The following is a 16,596-nucleotide window of genomic DNA, read 5'->3' on the forward strand; positions in this document are numbered from 1 at the left end:
AGTATGAAACAATACTTTAAGGGTGATGGACTGATTACATCGTCTTCAAGTATCTTCTGCTTCTATCAACTTTTCTGTACTCGACTGAAGAAGCCTACTGTGTAGGCGAAACGTTTCGAAATAAAGATACCTAACTGTTGCATATGTGTCTTACCTAACAATCTGTCGGTATTATACCATTTTAATGTTCAATTATTACATTATTCTGTAGCTTACTACACTAGGTGTCAGTGTAGATATACATTAGTCTTGTAATCTGAGGCAGTGAGTGTACTCTGATACCTGACATTAATCTGGTAGAGTGAGACAGTGTGATGTCAGAGGTCAAGGTCAAGGTGACCACAGAGAAACACTGGGGTATAAATTGTTAGTGAGAGAGTCAGTATAACTCGTGGTGGCGACGAGACAATTACTGTTCTCCACATTCTCTGGTATTTATTGTCAGTGTCTTTATAGTCATCCCTGGCTCTTGTTCCAGTGTTCTGGTATTAACACTTAGTACCATCATACACTCTTATTTATAGTCATCCCTGGTTGTTGTTCCAGTGTTCTGGTATTAACACTTAGTACCATCATACACACTTATTTATAGTCATCCCTGGTTGTTGTTCCAGTGTTCTGGTATTAACTCTTAGTACCATCATACACTCTTATTTATAGTCATCCCTGGTTGTTGTTCCAGTGTTCTGGTATTAACTCTTAGTACTATCATACACTCTTATTTATAGTCATCCCTGGTTGTTGTTCCAGTGTTCTGGTATTAACACTTAGTACCATCATACACATTTATAGTCATCCCTGGTTGTTGTTCCAGTGTTCTGGTATTAACTTTTAGTACCATCATACACATTTATAGTCATCCCTGGTTGTTGTTCCAGTGTTCTGGTATTAACACTTAGTACCATCATACACATTTATAGTCATCCCTGGTTGTTGTTCCAGTGTTCTGGTATTAACTCTTAGTACTATCATACACTCTTATTTATAGTCATCCCTGGCTCTTGTTCCAGTGTTCTGGTATTAACACTTAGTACCATCATACACTCTTATTTATAGTCATCCCTGGCTCTTGTTCCAGTGTTCTGGTATTAACACTTAGTACCATCATACACTCTTATTTAAAGTCATCCCTGGCTCTTGTTCCAGTGTTCTGGTATTAACACTTAGTACCATCATACACACTTATTTATAGTCATCCCTGGCTCTTGTTCCAGTGTTCTGGTATTAACACTTAGTACCATCATACACACTTATTTATAGTCATCCCTGGTTGTTGTTCCAGTGTTCTGGTATTAACTCTTAGTACCATCATACACATTTATAGTCATCCCTGGCTCTTGTTCCAGTGTTCTGGTATTAACACTTAGTACCATCATACACTCTTATTTATAGTCATCCCTGGCTCTTGTTCCAGTGTTCTGGTATTAACACTTAGTACCATCATACACTCTTATTTAAAGTCATCCCTGGCTCTTGTTCCAGTGTTCTGGTATTAACACTTAGTACCATCATACACACTTATTTATAGTCATCCCTGGCTCTTGTTCCAGTGAACATTAAAATGGTATAAAATACCGACAGGTTGTTAGGTAAGACACATATGCAACAGTTAGGTATCTTTATTTCGAAACGTTTCGCCTACACAGTAGGCTTCTTCAGTCGAGTACAGAAAAGTTGATAGAAGCAGAAGATACTTGAAGACGATGTAATCAGTCCATCACCCTTAAAGTACCTCCCAACATCTGAGTTCTTACTATATCTAGTGACCTACGTCTCACCTCTTGGCGCTATATAAGGCTCCATCCTGTCACTTCATCTCCATATTGTTTCATACTATGGAACAAAGCTCTTCTCCAGACTGAGGGACTGACCACCTCAAAACTTTAAGGGTGATGGACTGATTACATCGTCTTCAAGTATCTTCTGCTTCTTCAGTACTCAGTGGTCAGTCGTCACGTGAGGTCACAGACCCTGAGCTGCCTTGGGGATTAGTGTGGACGGTTACAAAGCATGGCTTGCTTCTGCAGTGTTTTAAAAATTGAGGTTGGAGAGTTGAAGGAGGAGGTCTTGCTTCTCCAGGAGGAGATTAGGAGGCTGAAGGTCCACCTCAATGGGTCTGGGAGAGAGTGTGAGGTGGCTGGAGTTGTGGGGAATGAGGCTTCTAGCAGCGAGGTGCAGTCTGTCTCTCGCTGTGAGGAGGCTGTAGTTGGGGAGGCAGCAACGGCTACCAGCAGTGAGGTGCAGCCCAGCACCTGCTACAAGTGGCGAGTAGTTCACAGTAATGGAAGGCGCATCAGAGTAAGGAAAGTTAAGAGTGAAGATCTGAAGGTAGGAAATCGCTTCTCTGTTCTTCAGGATGAATGTACTTCAGTGGCCAGTGAAGGTAAGGGTGCTACTGCCCCTGCTAATGGAGGTAAGCGCATTCTTGTGGTTGGTGACTCTCAGGTAAGATACATTGACCGTGCTTTTTGTAATAGGAATAAGAAGATGAGAGATAGAGTGTGCTTCCCTGGAGCTGGTGTTGGGGACATTGTCAACAGGCTGGATAATATCATGTCAGGTAATGGGAGCAAGCCCATTATCTGTCTCAGTGCTGGTGGAAATGATATTGGGAAGGGTAGGAGAGAAGAGCTGCTAGATAAGTACAGGTCAGCTATAGATTTCATTAAGTCTAAGGGAGGGATCCCAATCATATGTAGCATCTTGCCTAGAAGGGGAGTAGGAAATGAATGGTTGTCTAGGGCAATTGGTGTAAATTGCTGGCTAGACAGATACTGCAAGGAACTTGCAATCCCATTCATTGACAACTGGAACAACTTTTATGGCAAACATGATATGTATGCAAGGGATGGGGTACATCTCTCTGGGGCTGGGGTGGTAGCACTTGCAGACTCGATTGAGAAGGCCATTGGTGAAATGCCTATGATTTTAAACTGATGGAAGATAGAGGTATGGGTGTGTGTGGGAAACAAGCAGGTTGCAACACTTGGGTTGGAAACAGTAAATGTATAAAAGGCATTCAGCATGAAGTTATAAATAAAGACAATAGATCAGGTCAGCAAACAAAGGGGGACAGCAGAGGGCAGCAAGGGACTAGCTCCCTTAAGGTTTACTATACTAATAGCAGGAGTGTAAGAAATAAGATAGATGAGCTAAGATTAATTGCAAGTGCAGGAGACATAGATATTATTGCTATAACAGAGACCTGGCTCAATCTGAAAGATAGAGAGATGCCCTCTGAATGTCACATACAAGGCTATAAATTATTCCACACTGACAGGGTCAACAGGAAAGGTGGTGGAGTAGCGATGTATGTCAGAGACAATTTAAATTGTTGTGTTAGACAAGATATTAAATTAGAAGCGTCAGCCACTGAATCTGTTTGGTTACAGCTTCTCGAGGGCCGAGAAAAACTAATTTTGGGTGTGATTTACAGGGCCCCAAATCTTGATAGGGAGTGCAGTAAACTTCTATGGGACGAAATTCGTAAGGCATCTACATACGAAAATGTTGTGCTAATGGGAGATTTCAACTATAGACAGATTGACTGGAGCAATTTGACAGGAAATTTAGAGTCAGGTGACTTTCTTGATACGATCCAGGATTGTTTTTTAAAACAGTTTGTGACAGAGCCAACTAGGGGAAATAACCTCCTTGACTTGGTTCTTGCCAGTAGGGAAACACTAATTAATAATCTTGAGGTTAATGATGAGCTTGGGGAAAGTGATCACAAATCACTCAGTTTTAATATATCATGGAATTCCCCTAATAATGGCAATCAAGTCTCCGTCCCTGACTTTCGCTTGGCTGATTTCATAGGACTGAAAAATTACTTAGGTGGGCTGAACTGGAATGACCTGACTAAGGGTCAGGTAGGTGGTGATGGTTGCCGATATGATGCTTTCCAGGGCATAGTTCTAGCTGCTCAGTCAAATTATGTTCCAAATAGGGAAATCAGATCAAACAAAAATGATCCTAAATGGATGAACAATAGATTAAAATATCTGATTGGTCAAAAGAGAGGCATATATAGGCAAATCAAAAGAGGAGAGGGGCAATTGAGAAATCGATATATTCAGTTAAAGAGAGAAATAAAAAAGGGAATTAGAAAAGCAAAAAGAGATTATGAGGTTAAAGTTGCAAGAGAATCGAAGACTAACCCAAAAGGATTCTTTCAGGTATACAGAAGTAAGATCAGGGACAAGATAGGCCCACTCAAAAGTTCCTCGGGTCAGCTCACTGACAGTGATAAGGAAATGTGTAGAATTTTTAACACATACTTCCTCTCAGTTTTTACACAGGAGGATACCAGCGATATTCCAGTAATGATAAATTATGTAGAACAGGACGATAATAAACTGTGTACTATTAGGGTCACAAGTGACATGGTCCTTAGGCAAATAGATAAATTAAAACCTAACAAATCCCCAGGCCCTGATGAACTGTATGCAAGGGTTCTAAAGGAATGTAAAGAGGAGCTTAGCACACCTTTGGCTAATCTTTTCAACATATCACTACAAACTGGCATGGTGCCAGATAAGTGGAAAATGGCAAATGTGATACCTATTTTCAAAACAGGTGACAGGTCCTTAGCTTCGAACTATAGACCAATAAGCCTAACCTCCATAGTGGGAAAATTTATGGAATCAATAATTGCCGAGGCAGTTCGTAGCCACCTTGAAAAGCATAAATTAATCAACGAATCTCAGCATGGTTTTACAAAGGGGCGTTCCTGCCTTACGAATTTATTAACTTTTTTCACTAAGGTATTTGAGGAGGTAGATCATGGTAATGAATATGATATTGTGTATATGGACTTCAGTAAGGCTTTTGACAGGGTCCCACATCAGAGACTATTGAGGAAAATTAAAGCACATGGAATAGGAGGAGAAATTTTTTCCTGGATAGAGGCATGGTTGACAAATAGGCAGCAGAGAGTTTGCATAAATGGGGAGAAATCAGAGTGGGGAAGTGTCACGAGCGGTGTTCCACAGGGGTCAGTGTTGGGCCCCCTGCTGTTCACAATCTACATAAACGACATAGATGAGGGCATAAAGAGCGACATCGGCAAGTTTGCCGATGACACCAAAATAGGCCGTCGAATTCATTCTGACGAGGACATTCGAGCACTCCAGGAAGATTTGAATAGACTGATGCAGTGGTCGGAGAAGTGGCAGATGCAGTTTAATATAGACAAATGCAAAGTTCTAAATGTTGGACAGGACAATAACCATGCCACATATAAACTAAATAATGTAGATCTTAATATTACGGATTGCGAAAAAGATTTAGGAGTTCTGGTTAGCAGTAATCTGAAACCAAGACAACAGTGCATAAGTGTTCGCAATAAAGCTAATAGAATCCTTGGCTTCATATCAAGAAGCATAAATAATAGGAGTCCTCAGGTTGTTCTTCAACTCTATACATCCTTGGTTAGGCCTCATTTAGATTATGCTGCACAGTTCTGGTCACCTTATTACAGAATGGATATAAATTCTCTGGAAAATGTACAAAGGAGGATGACAAAGTTGATCCCATGTATCAGAAACCTTCCCTATGAGGATAGACTAAGGGCCCTGAATCTGCACTCTCTAGAAAGACGTAGAATTAGGGGGGATATGATTGAGGTGTATAAATGGAAGACAGGAATAAATAAAGGGGATGTAAATAGTGTGCTGAAAATATCTAGCCTAGACAGGACTCGCAGCAATGGTTTTAAGTTGGAAAAATTCAGATTCAGGAAGGATATAGGAAAGTACTGGTTTGGTAATAGAGTTGTGGATGAGTGGAACAAACTCCCAAGTACCGTTATAGAGGCCAGAACGTTGGGTAGCTTTAAAAATAGGTTGGATAAATACATGAGTGGATGTGGGTGGGTGTGAGTTAGACCTGATAGCTTGTGCTACCAGGTCGGTTGCCGTGTTCCTCCCTTAAGTCAATGTGACCTGACCTGACTAGGTTGGGTGCATTGGCTTAAGCCGGTAGGAGACTTGGACCTGCCTCGCATGGGCCAGTAGGCCTTCTGCAGTGTTCCTTCGTTCTTATGTTCTTATGTTCTTATCAACTTTTCTGTACTCGACTGAAGAAGCCTACTGTGTAGGCGAAACGTTTCATAATAAAGATACCTAACTGTTGCATATGTGTCTTACCTAACAATCTTGTTCCAGTGTTCTGGTATTAACACTTAGTACCATCATACACACTTATTTAAAGTCATCCCTGGTTGTTGTTCCAGTGTTCTGGTATTAACACTTAGTACCATCATACACACTTATTTAAAGTCATCCCTGGTTGTTGTTCCAGTGTTCTGGTATTAACTCTTAGTACCATCATACACACTTATTTATAGTCATCCCTGGCTCTTGTTCCAGTGTTCTGGTATTAACACTTAGTACCATCATACACTCTTATTTAAAGTCATCCCTGGTTGTTGTTCCAGTGTTCTGGTATTAACACTTAGTACCATCATACACTCTTATTTAAAGTCATCCCTGGCTCTTGTTCCAGTGTTCTGGTATTAACACTTAGTACCATCATACACTCTTATTTAAAGTCATCCCTGGCTCTTGTTTCAGTGTTCTGGTATTAACACTTAGTACCATCATACACACTTATTTATAGTCATCCCTGGCTCTTGTTCCAGTGTTCTGGTATTAACACTTAGTACCATCATACACATTTATAGTCATCCCTGGCTCTTGTTCCAGTGTTCTGGTATTAACACTTAGTACCATCATACACACTTATTTAAAGTCATCCCTGGCTCTTGTTCCAGTGTTCTGGTATTAACACTTAGTACCATCATACACACTTATTTATAGTCATCCCTGGCTCTTGTTCCAGTGTTCTGGTATTAACACTTAGTACCATCATACACTCTTATTTAAAGTCATCCCTGGCTCTTGTTCCAGTGTTCTGGTATTAACACTTAGTACCATCATACACTCTTATTTAAAGTCATCCCTGGCTCTTGTTCCAGTGTTCTGGTATTAACACTTAGTACCATCATACACTCTTATTTAAAGTCATCCCTGGCTCTTGTTCCAGTGTTCTGGTATTAACACTTAGTACCATCATACACATTTATAGTCATCCCTGGCTCTTGTTCCAGTGTTCTGGTATTAACACTTAGTACCATCATACACATTTATAGTCATCCCTGGCTCTTGTTCCAGTGTTCTGGTATTAACACTTAGTACCATCATACACTCTTATAAATAATCTAACTTACACGTCTAGTTGACATTCAGGGTTTGTCATCCCATAATATGTAATGGTGTATATATTAACAGTATCACTCGTAATTATCCAACTTATGTGAGGGCTTTTTCAGGGTATTTGTCGGCCCTATAAAACCCTCAGTGACTCTGTCAAACTTTTGAAATTGTTCATTGTACATGTCAAATATTATATCAAAGTTGACCAGTCACTTTCAATTATCTAAATCTAAAGTTTTGTGATTTCTAATTACGATATCGACACAAAATTATTATACCCTTTAGGGTACACTTACATTATTATTATTATTATTATTATTATTATTATTATTATTATTATTATTATTATTATTATTATATATTTATGAAGGAGAGTTTAATCATAGGAAGATAATCAGGTTTGATCCAAGGAAGGGGAGGTCTAAGAGATGTTTCACAGTACTAAGGTAAACCGTGCCCTGGAGGGTATTCCGGGGGCGTTGACTCCCGCAATACCCTCCAGGTAGACTCCAGGTAAACTCCAGGTAAACAACTCCAGGTAAACAACTCCAGGTAAACAACTCCAGGTAAACTCCAGGTAAACAACTCCAGGTAAACTCCAGGTAAACAACTCCAGGTAAACAACTCCAGGTAAACTCCAGGTAAACTCCAGGTAAACAACTCCAGGTAAACTCCAGGTAAACAACTCCAGGTAAACAACTCCAGGTAAACTCCAGGTAAACAACTCCAGGTAAACAACTCCAGGTAAACAACTCCAGGTAAACTCCAGGTAAACAACTCCAGGTAAACAACTCCAGGTAAACTCCAGGTAAACTCCAGGTAAACTCCAGGTATCCCTTTGAAAGAAATAATGATAATTAGTTTTTAAAGTTGTGGTCTAAAAAAAGTTATTAATTACTGTAAGTTGACATTAAATATTGTTATCAGATGATAACAGTTGTTAGTGAGTTATCAGATGATAACAGTTGTTAGTGAGTTAACATGATAACAGTTGTTAGTGAGTTAACAGATGATAACAGTTGTTAGTGAGTTATCAGATGATAACAGTTGTTAGTGAGTTAACAGATGATAACAGTTGTTAGTGAGTTATCAGATGATAACAGTTGTTAGTGAGTTAACAGATGATAACAGTTGTTAGTGAGTTAACAGATGATAACAGTTGCTAGTGCGTTATCAGATGATAACTGGAGGTTGATGGATGAATCTGAGTGTACAGAAACGAAGGAATACAAAGGAATATTGAAATAACGATAAAGATTATGAGAATGATTAGAACTGTAGGGAATCTAAGGATTGGCAGATTGGAAGGGATGACCAGGGAGTTGATTAGGTGAGACACATGACTGGGATTGTGTCAACTTATCCTCCACAGATCCATCTGTTATGTCACAGAATATATGAAAGTTATGTATGTATAGGTGTTAGAGAGAAGTTTGTGTGACATACCCATACCCATCCTGTGGGTGGTAGTTACCCCATACCCATCCTGTGGGTGGTAGTTACCCCATACCCATCCTGTGGGTTGTAGTTACCCCATACTCATCCTGTGGGTGGTAGTTACCCCATACCCATCCTGTGGGTGGTAGTTACCCCATACTCATCCTGTGGGTGGTAGTTACCCCATACCCATCCTGTGGGTGGTAGTTACCCCATACCCATCCTGTGGGTGGTAGTTACCCCATACCCATCCTGTGGGTTGTAGTTACCCCATACTCATCCTGTGGGTGGTAGTTACCCCATACTCATCCTGTGGGTGGTAGTTACCCCATACCCATCCTGTGGGTGGTAGTTACCCCATACCCATCCTGTGGGTGGTAGTTACCCCATACCCATCCTGTGGGCCCATCCTGTGTGTGGTAGTTACCCCATACCCATCCTGTGGGTGGTAGTTACCCCATACCCACCCATCCTGTGGGTGGTAGTTACCCCATACCCATCCTGTGGGCGGTAGTCACCCCATACCCATCCTGTGGGCGGTAGTCACCCCATACCCATGCTGTGGGTGGTAGTCACCCCATACCCATCCTGTGTGTGGTAGTTACCCCATACCCATCCTGTGGGTGGTAGTCACCCCATACCCATCCTGTGGGCGGTAGTCACCCCATACCCATCCTGTGGGTGGTAGTCACCCCATACCCATCCTGTGGGTGGTAGTCACCCCATACCCATCCTGTGGGCGGTAGTCACCCCATACCCATCCTGTGGGTGGTAGTCACCCCATACCCATCCTGTGGGCGGTAGTCACCCCATACCCATGCTGTGGGTGGTAGTCACCTCATACCCATCCTGTGGGCGATAGTCAAAAGATTACAGAGGTACATAATGGGTCCAGGGACTGTACCTCAACATTACAGAGGTACATAATGGGTCCAGGGACTGTACCTCAACATTACAGAGGTACATAATGGGTCCAGGGACTGTACCTCAACATTACAGAGGTACATAATGGGTCCAGGGACTGTACCTCAACATTACAGAGGTACATAATGGGTCCAGGGACTGTACCTCAACATTACAGAGGTACATAATGGGTCCAGGGACTGTACCTCAACATTACACAGGTACATAATGGGTCCAGGGACTGTACCTCAACATTACAGAGGTACATAATGGGTCCAGGGACTGTACCTCAACATTACAGAGGTGCATAATGGGTCCAGGGACTGTACCTCAACATTACAAAGGTACATAATGGGCCCAGGGACTGGGCCCCAAAGTTGTGATAGCTGAACTAGTTACAAAGGTAATGAACTCCAGGTAGATCTGGTCACAATCATGGCAAGTTACAGAGGTAATGAATCATCCTCACTCAGCAAAAACTGAAATATCCATATTTGACGTGTTAAGTGGGAGTGTATGGACGAGTGGTTCGTGGGAGTTAATGTGCTGTTGGAGTGTCAGCAATGTTATATCTATTAAGGGATTCAGGGATAGTGCTGGCAGTTTGTAAATGGGTCAACAATAGTGTAATATCCGAGGCCTTTTAAGACAGCCAATAACTACCACCCACAGGATGGGTATGGGGTGCATAATAAACATGTTAAACTACTACTAAACTTTTAAGACAGCCAATAACTACCACCCACAGGATGGGTATGGGGTGCATAATAAACACATTAAACTACTACTAAACTTTTAAGACAGCAAGACGACGAATTATAGTGAAAGTATTTTCTTCTCTGGGGTGATTCTCTTGGTGTTCAACTGTCGATGTAATTACCAGAAAAACAACAATTGAGACTGAAAGGGCAAAACATTGATCATAAACGATAAAAATCAGGTATAATATACGACCTGAACCATGACCTTACCACTACAGGTACCATCTTCATTAACCAGCTTTAAAAATAACAAAAAAACAGTTACCTGATGTAAGTGGCCTCATGTGGGAGGTGTTCGTGTTAAGGGAGGGTAATAGTATAGGCTAGTGTACACATATTAGTAATGAATTTAACAAAGAATCCTGTGTTAGAAGCTCATTAACAACTTTTGGGACACAGGAGATACAGCTCAACAATACAACAACATTAAAATGGTATAAAATACCGACAGGTTGTTAGGTAAGACACATATGCAACAGTTAGGTATCTTTATTTCGAAACGAAGTTGATTGTAGGTCTGTACCAAGATACCCTTGTGTTGCAGTGTCTGACAGATTGAACATTAAAATGGTATAAAATACCAACAGGTTGTTAGGTAAGACACATATGCAACAGTTAGGTATTTTTATTTCGAAATAAAGATACCTAACTGTTGCATATGTGTCTTACCTAACAATACAGCAACAGCTGTTAAGAGACAAATCGACACCATGCCTAACCCTTCTAGGGTAGGGTAGGTGCCTGAGCCTGAGTCTTTAGCTCATAAGACTGTCATTCCTATTTGACCCCTTGGGGCGGGGATGGCAGACCAGAGAGACGTAGCTTGTGGCTAGGCCTGGGGACAGTTGGTCCCAAAGATGAGGAGGTACTTGTGTCTCCTCCCATGGGAGACTTAGGTCTCAGACACTCCCTAAAGAGGGAGCCAAGGCCGGGCCACCACTTGGAAAAGGCCCGGGCCGGGAGAATACCGGCGAATCTTTAATGAATGAAGCTGTTAAGAACTTGTCATACACCAGACACTAGGAAAACTGGTGTAATCACACTAGCAAACCATTCACTCACTGGTAACCTTGCCAGGTCTCACGGGCGAAACCTTACGCAACCCAAGTGCTCTAATTACACTATAGGCATCTATAAAGATGACATAGTACATACCTCTAACACTGAATGTTCCTGACACTCTCACCACCACCAGTAATACTGTTGATATCCAGAATTCACCTTAAATCTTCAACTATTACCATTGTCTTCCACCACTTTAACATATGCATATACATACTGAAAGATATACACCTCTTGTGTATATGCTGACCCCGTGACTGTGTAGATACGAGTGTTTCAGTACATTCTCGAGCTTTCTAAACAGCACAAGATTCTTAAGCTGACCTGGCCATGACTCTTATCTCCCTATGATCTGACAGGACTTGTCTTCCATTTTCTTTCACCGACAAGAGTGTATATGCACAGACTTATTTTTATGTTACGATGAATAATATCTAGTTTATTTAAACGTCTATTTTATAGATTTAAATATCCTAGCAGTAAGTAGGTACCTGGGTGTTAGTCCCTTACACCTGTTGTCATTATTCACCTAGCAGTAAGTTGGTACCTGGGTGTTAGTCCCTTACACCTGTTGTCATTATTCACCTAGCAGTAAGTAGGTACCTGGGTGTTAGTCCCTTACACCTGTTGTCATTATTCACCTAGCAGTAAGTTGGTACCTGGGTGTTAGTCCCTTACACCTGTTGTCATTATTCACCTAGCAGTAAGTAGGTACCTGGGTGTTAGTCCCTTACACCTGTTGTCATTATTCACCTAGCAGTAAGTAGGTACCTGGGTGTTAGTCCCTTACACCTGTTGTCATTATTCACCTAGCAGTAAGTAGGTACCTGGGTGTTAGTCCCTTACACCTGTTGTCATTATTCACCTAGCAGTAAGTAGGTACCTGGGTGTTAGTCCCTTACACCTGTTGTCATTATTCACCTAGCAGTAAGTAGGTACCTGGGTGTTAGTCCCTTACACCTGTTGTCATTATTCACCTAGCAGTAAGTAGGTATCTGGGCGTTAGTCGACTGGTGTGACTCGCATCCTGCGGCCATAATTGACCTTATTTGCAGGAAATGCTCAGCATAACAAGGGACTTTCTATACAGTAATATGTCATTGATGTCAGCTATGGTCTGTATACCTTGTACATGTGGTATAAACCTTGGTAATAAATACCGACAAGTTGGTTTAGAAAGACACGTAAGCAAACACTATAACATATTTATTAGAAAACGTTTCGGTCCTGGGACCTTGATCACTTCTAACATACAGAGGATGAAAGACATTATATATATAGGCGGAGAGTGAGGTGTGACGCACGGTGACCTGAAGAATGTCATGTTGTGATGAGGACGGGTAGACGATGAAATCATGTGACTCCTGTGTTGTTGGGTTGGTGGTGCTAAGTATCATGTATGCCAATGTTTTTGAAATTTTGTAGTTTCAGTGTTGCGTTCTATAGTGTCGGTGACGGTGATTAGTGAGGCTTCTAGGCACCGTCGGCGTCTGAGGTCTGGTTCTGTGAGAACGAGTTGTGCCTCATTCCAGTTCATCAAATGCCCCGTGGAGTCTCTGTGGAGGACACAGGCGTACCTTACATCGTCTCTGTTAGAGGCATTTCGATGCTCATTCAGGCGGACTGCAAGATCTCTGCCTGTCTCGCCTACATACTTCTTGGGACAGAACCCACAGGGAATAGTGTAGACGCCTGCTGTAGAAGTTAGAGGTGTGGGGCTGCGTTTCGTAGTGAGGTCTTTGATAGATGATGTGTTTATGGTAGAAACGTTGATGTTACTCATAGCAAGTGCCCGGCGAGTATTCGTGGCAACATCACCACATGGGAGTACTATGAACTGCTTAGGGGGCTGTTCCATGGGCGGTTTGTTGAGGATAGCTTGTGCCTTGAGTCTGCAATCTCGGATGAAGAAAGATGGGAACTGAAGACGTGTAACGGCTTGTGTTATGTAAGTGCATTCTTCTTCTAACACAAGCCTTTACACGTCTTCAGTTCCCATCTGTATACCTTGTACATGTACTTGTATACCTTGTACATGTACTTGTATACCTTGTACATGTACTTGTATACCTTGTACATGTACTTGTATACCTTGTACATGCACTTGTATACCTTGTACATGTACTTGTATACCTTGTACATGCACTTGTATACCTTGTGCATGCACTTGTATACCTTGTACATGTACTTGTATACCTTGTACATGCACTTGTATACCTTGTACATGCACTTGTATACCTTGTACATGTACTTGTATACCTTGTACATGCACTTGTATACCTTGTACATGTACTTGTATACCTTGTACATGCACTTGTATACCTTGTACATGCAAGTCTTGTATACCTTGTACATGTACTTGTATACCTTGTACATGCACTTGTAGAAATAATAACTACTTATCTCACTAACAACCTGATGATGGTCTTGGATAGACAGAAATACTGTCCGGGTTTCATTCCTAACTTGTGGACACGTAAACCCTTGATGGGGGATGACCTTGATACTCGCAACGGAGGGCTCTTGATCTCGGAAATTAGAGCTATCCTCCCCTCCAAGGGATTAAATCACTTTCTTTTCTACCGTATACAAAATGTTCACGTGAAATACTGTTAAGCACAAAATAAACCCATTAATATAGCATCTGAGGTAGACTAATGGTGATGGTTACACACCTAGATTTATAGGGATCCTGAAGCTTGAACTGTTATGGGAGCCCTGAAGCTTGAACTGTTATGGGAGCCCTGAAGCTTGAACTGTTATGAGAGCCCTGAAGCTTGAACTGTTATGAGAGCCCTGAAGCTTGAACTGTTATGGGGGCCCTGAAGCTTGAACTGTTATGGGGGCCCTGAAGGTTGAACTGTTATGAGAGCCCTGAAGCTTGAACTGTTATGGGGGCCCTGAAGGTTGAACTGTTATGAGAGCCCTGAAGCTTGAACTGTTATGGGGGCCCTGAAGCTTGAACTGTTATGAGAGCCCTAAATCTTGAACTGTTATGGGTACCCTGAAGCTTGAACTGTTATGAGAGTCCTGAAGCTTGAACTGTTATGGGAGCCCTGAAGCTTGAACTGTTATGAGAGCCCTGAAGCTTGAACTGTTATGGGAGCCCTGAAGCTTGAACTGTTATGGGAGCCCTGAAGCTTGAACTGTTATGGGAGCCCTGAAGCTTGAACTGTTATGAGAACCCTGAAGCTTGAACTGTTATGAGAGCCCTGAAGCTTGAACTGTTATGAGAGCCCTGAAGCTTGAACTGTTATGGGAGCCCTGAAGCTTGAACTGTTATGGGGGCCCTGAAGGTTGAACTGTTATGAGAGCCCTGAAGCTTGAACTGTTATGGGGGCCCTGAAGCTTGAACTGTTATGAGAGCCCTAAATCTTGAACTGTTATGGGTACCCTGAAGCTTGAACTGTTATGAGAGTCCTGAAGCTTGAACTGTTATGAGAGCCCTGAAGCTTGAACTGTTATGGGAGCCCTGAAGCTTGAACTGTTATGGGGGCCCTGAAGCTTGAACTGTTATGGGAGCCCTGAAGCTTGAACTGTTATGGGGCCCTGAAGCTTGAACTGTTATGGGGGCCCTGAAGGTTGAACTGTTATGAGAGCCCTGAAGCTTGAACTGTTATGGAGTCCCTGAAGCTTGAACTGTTATGGAGTCCCTGAAGCTTGAACTGTTATGGGAGCCCTGAAGCTTGAACTGTTATGGGGGCCCTGAAGCTTGAACTGTTATGGGAGCCCTGAAGCTTGAACTGTTATGGGGGCCCTGAAGCTTGAACTGTTATGGGAGCCCTGAAGCTTGAACTGTTATGGGAGCCCTGAAGCTTGAACTGTTATGGGGGCCCTGAAGCTTGAACTGTTATGGGGGCCCTGAAGGTTGAACTGTTATGAGAGCCCTGAAGCTTGAACTGTTATGGGAGCCCTGAAGCTTGAACTGTTATGAGAGCCCCGAAGCTTGAACTGTTATTTGAGCCCTGAAGCTTGAACTGTTATGGGAGCCCTGAAGCTTGAACTGTTATGGGAGCCCTGAAGCTTGAGCTGTTATGAGAGCCCCGAAGCTTGAACTGTTATGGGAGCCCTGAAGCTTGAACTGTTATGGGAGCCCTGAAGCTTGAACTGTTATGGGGGCCCTGAAGCTTGAACTGTTATGGGAGCCCTGAAGCTTGAACTATTATGGGAGCCCTGAAGCTTGAACTGTTATGGGGGCCCTGAAGCTTGAACTGTTATGGGGGCCCTGAAGGTTGAACTGTTATGAGAGCCCTGAAGCTTGAACTGTTATGTGAGCCCTGAAGCTTGAACTGTTATGAGAGCCCCGAAGCTTGAACTGTTATGTGAGCCCTGAAGCTTGAACTGTTATGAGAGCCCTGAAGCTTGAACTGTTATGGGAGCCCTGAAGCTTGAACTGTTATGAGAGCCCTGAAGCTTGAACTGTTATGGGGGCCCTGAAGCTTGAACTGTTATGAGAGCCCTAAATCTTGAACTGTTATGGGGGCCCTGAAGCTTGAACTGTTATGAGAGATCTGAAGCTTGAACTGCTATGAGAGCCCTGAAGCTTGAACTGTTATGAGAGCCCTGAAGCTTGAACTGTTATGGGAGCCTTGAAGCTTGAACTGTTATGAGAGCCCTGAAGCTTGAAATGTTATGGGGGCCCTGAAGCTTGAACTGTTATGGGAGCCCTGAAGCTTGAACTGTTATGGGAGCCCTGAAGCTTGAACTGTTATGGGGGCCCTGAAGCTTGAACTGTTATGAGAGCCCTGAAGCTTGAACTGTTATGGGAGCCCTGAAGCTTGAACTGTTATGGGAGCCCTGAAGCTTGAACTGTTATGGGAGCCCTGAAGCTTGAACTGTTATGGGGGCCCTGAAGGTTGAACTGTTATGAGAGCCCTGAAGCTTGAACTGTTATGTGAGCCCTGAAGCTTGAACTGTTATGAGAGCCCCGAAGCTTGAACTGTTATGTGAGCCCTGAAGCTTGAACTGTTATGAGAGCCCTGAAGCTTGAACTGTTATGAGAGCCCTGAAGCTTGAACTGTTATGAGAGCCCTGAAGCTTGAACTGTTATGAGAACCCTGAAGCTTGAACTGTTATGAGAGCCCTGAAGCTTGAACTGTTATGAGAGCCCTGAAGCTTGAACTGTTATGAGAGCCCTGAAGCTTGAACTGTTATGAGAGCCCTGAAGCTTGAACTGTTATGAGAGCCCTGAAGCTTGAACTGTTATGAAAGCCCTG

The 16,596-nt window shown here is 42.6% G+C and overlaps 1 protein-coding gene across 2 annotated transcripts in view; it reads left to right on the forward strand.

The window, feature by feature from the left end:
* The first annotated feature begins 281 nt into the window (after nt 1-281).
* Nucleotides 282-16,596, forward strand: part of LOC128705625 (glucose dehydrogenase [FAD, quinone]) — a 73,355-nt gene continuing 57,040 nt past the window's right edge. For both annotated transcript variants that reach the window (XR_011394104.1, XM_070100870.1), the window contains exon 1: nt 282-431. The gene's annotated coding sequence lies outside the window, so the exon portion shown is untranslated. The remainder of the gene's footprint in view (nt 432-16,596) is intronic.

This window comes from Cherax quadricarinatus, chromosome 75, assembly GCF_038502225.1.
Source record: "Cherax quadricarinatus isolate ZL_2023a chromosome 75, ASM3850222v1, whole genome shotgun sequence".
In the NCBI taxonomy this organism is placed as follows: Eukaryota; Metazoa; Arthropoda; class Malacostraca; order Decapoda; family Parastacidae; genus Cherax; species Cherax quadricarinatus.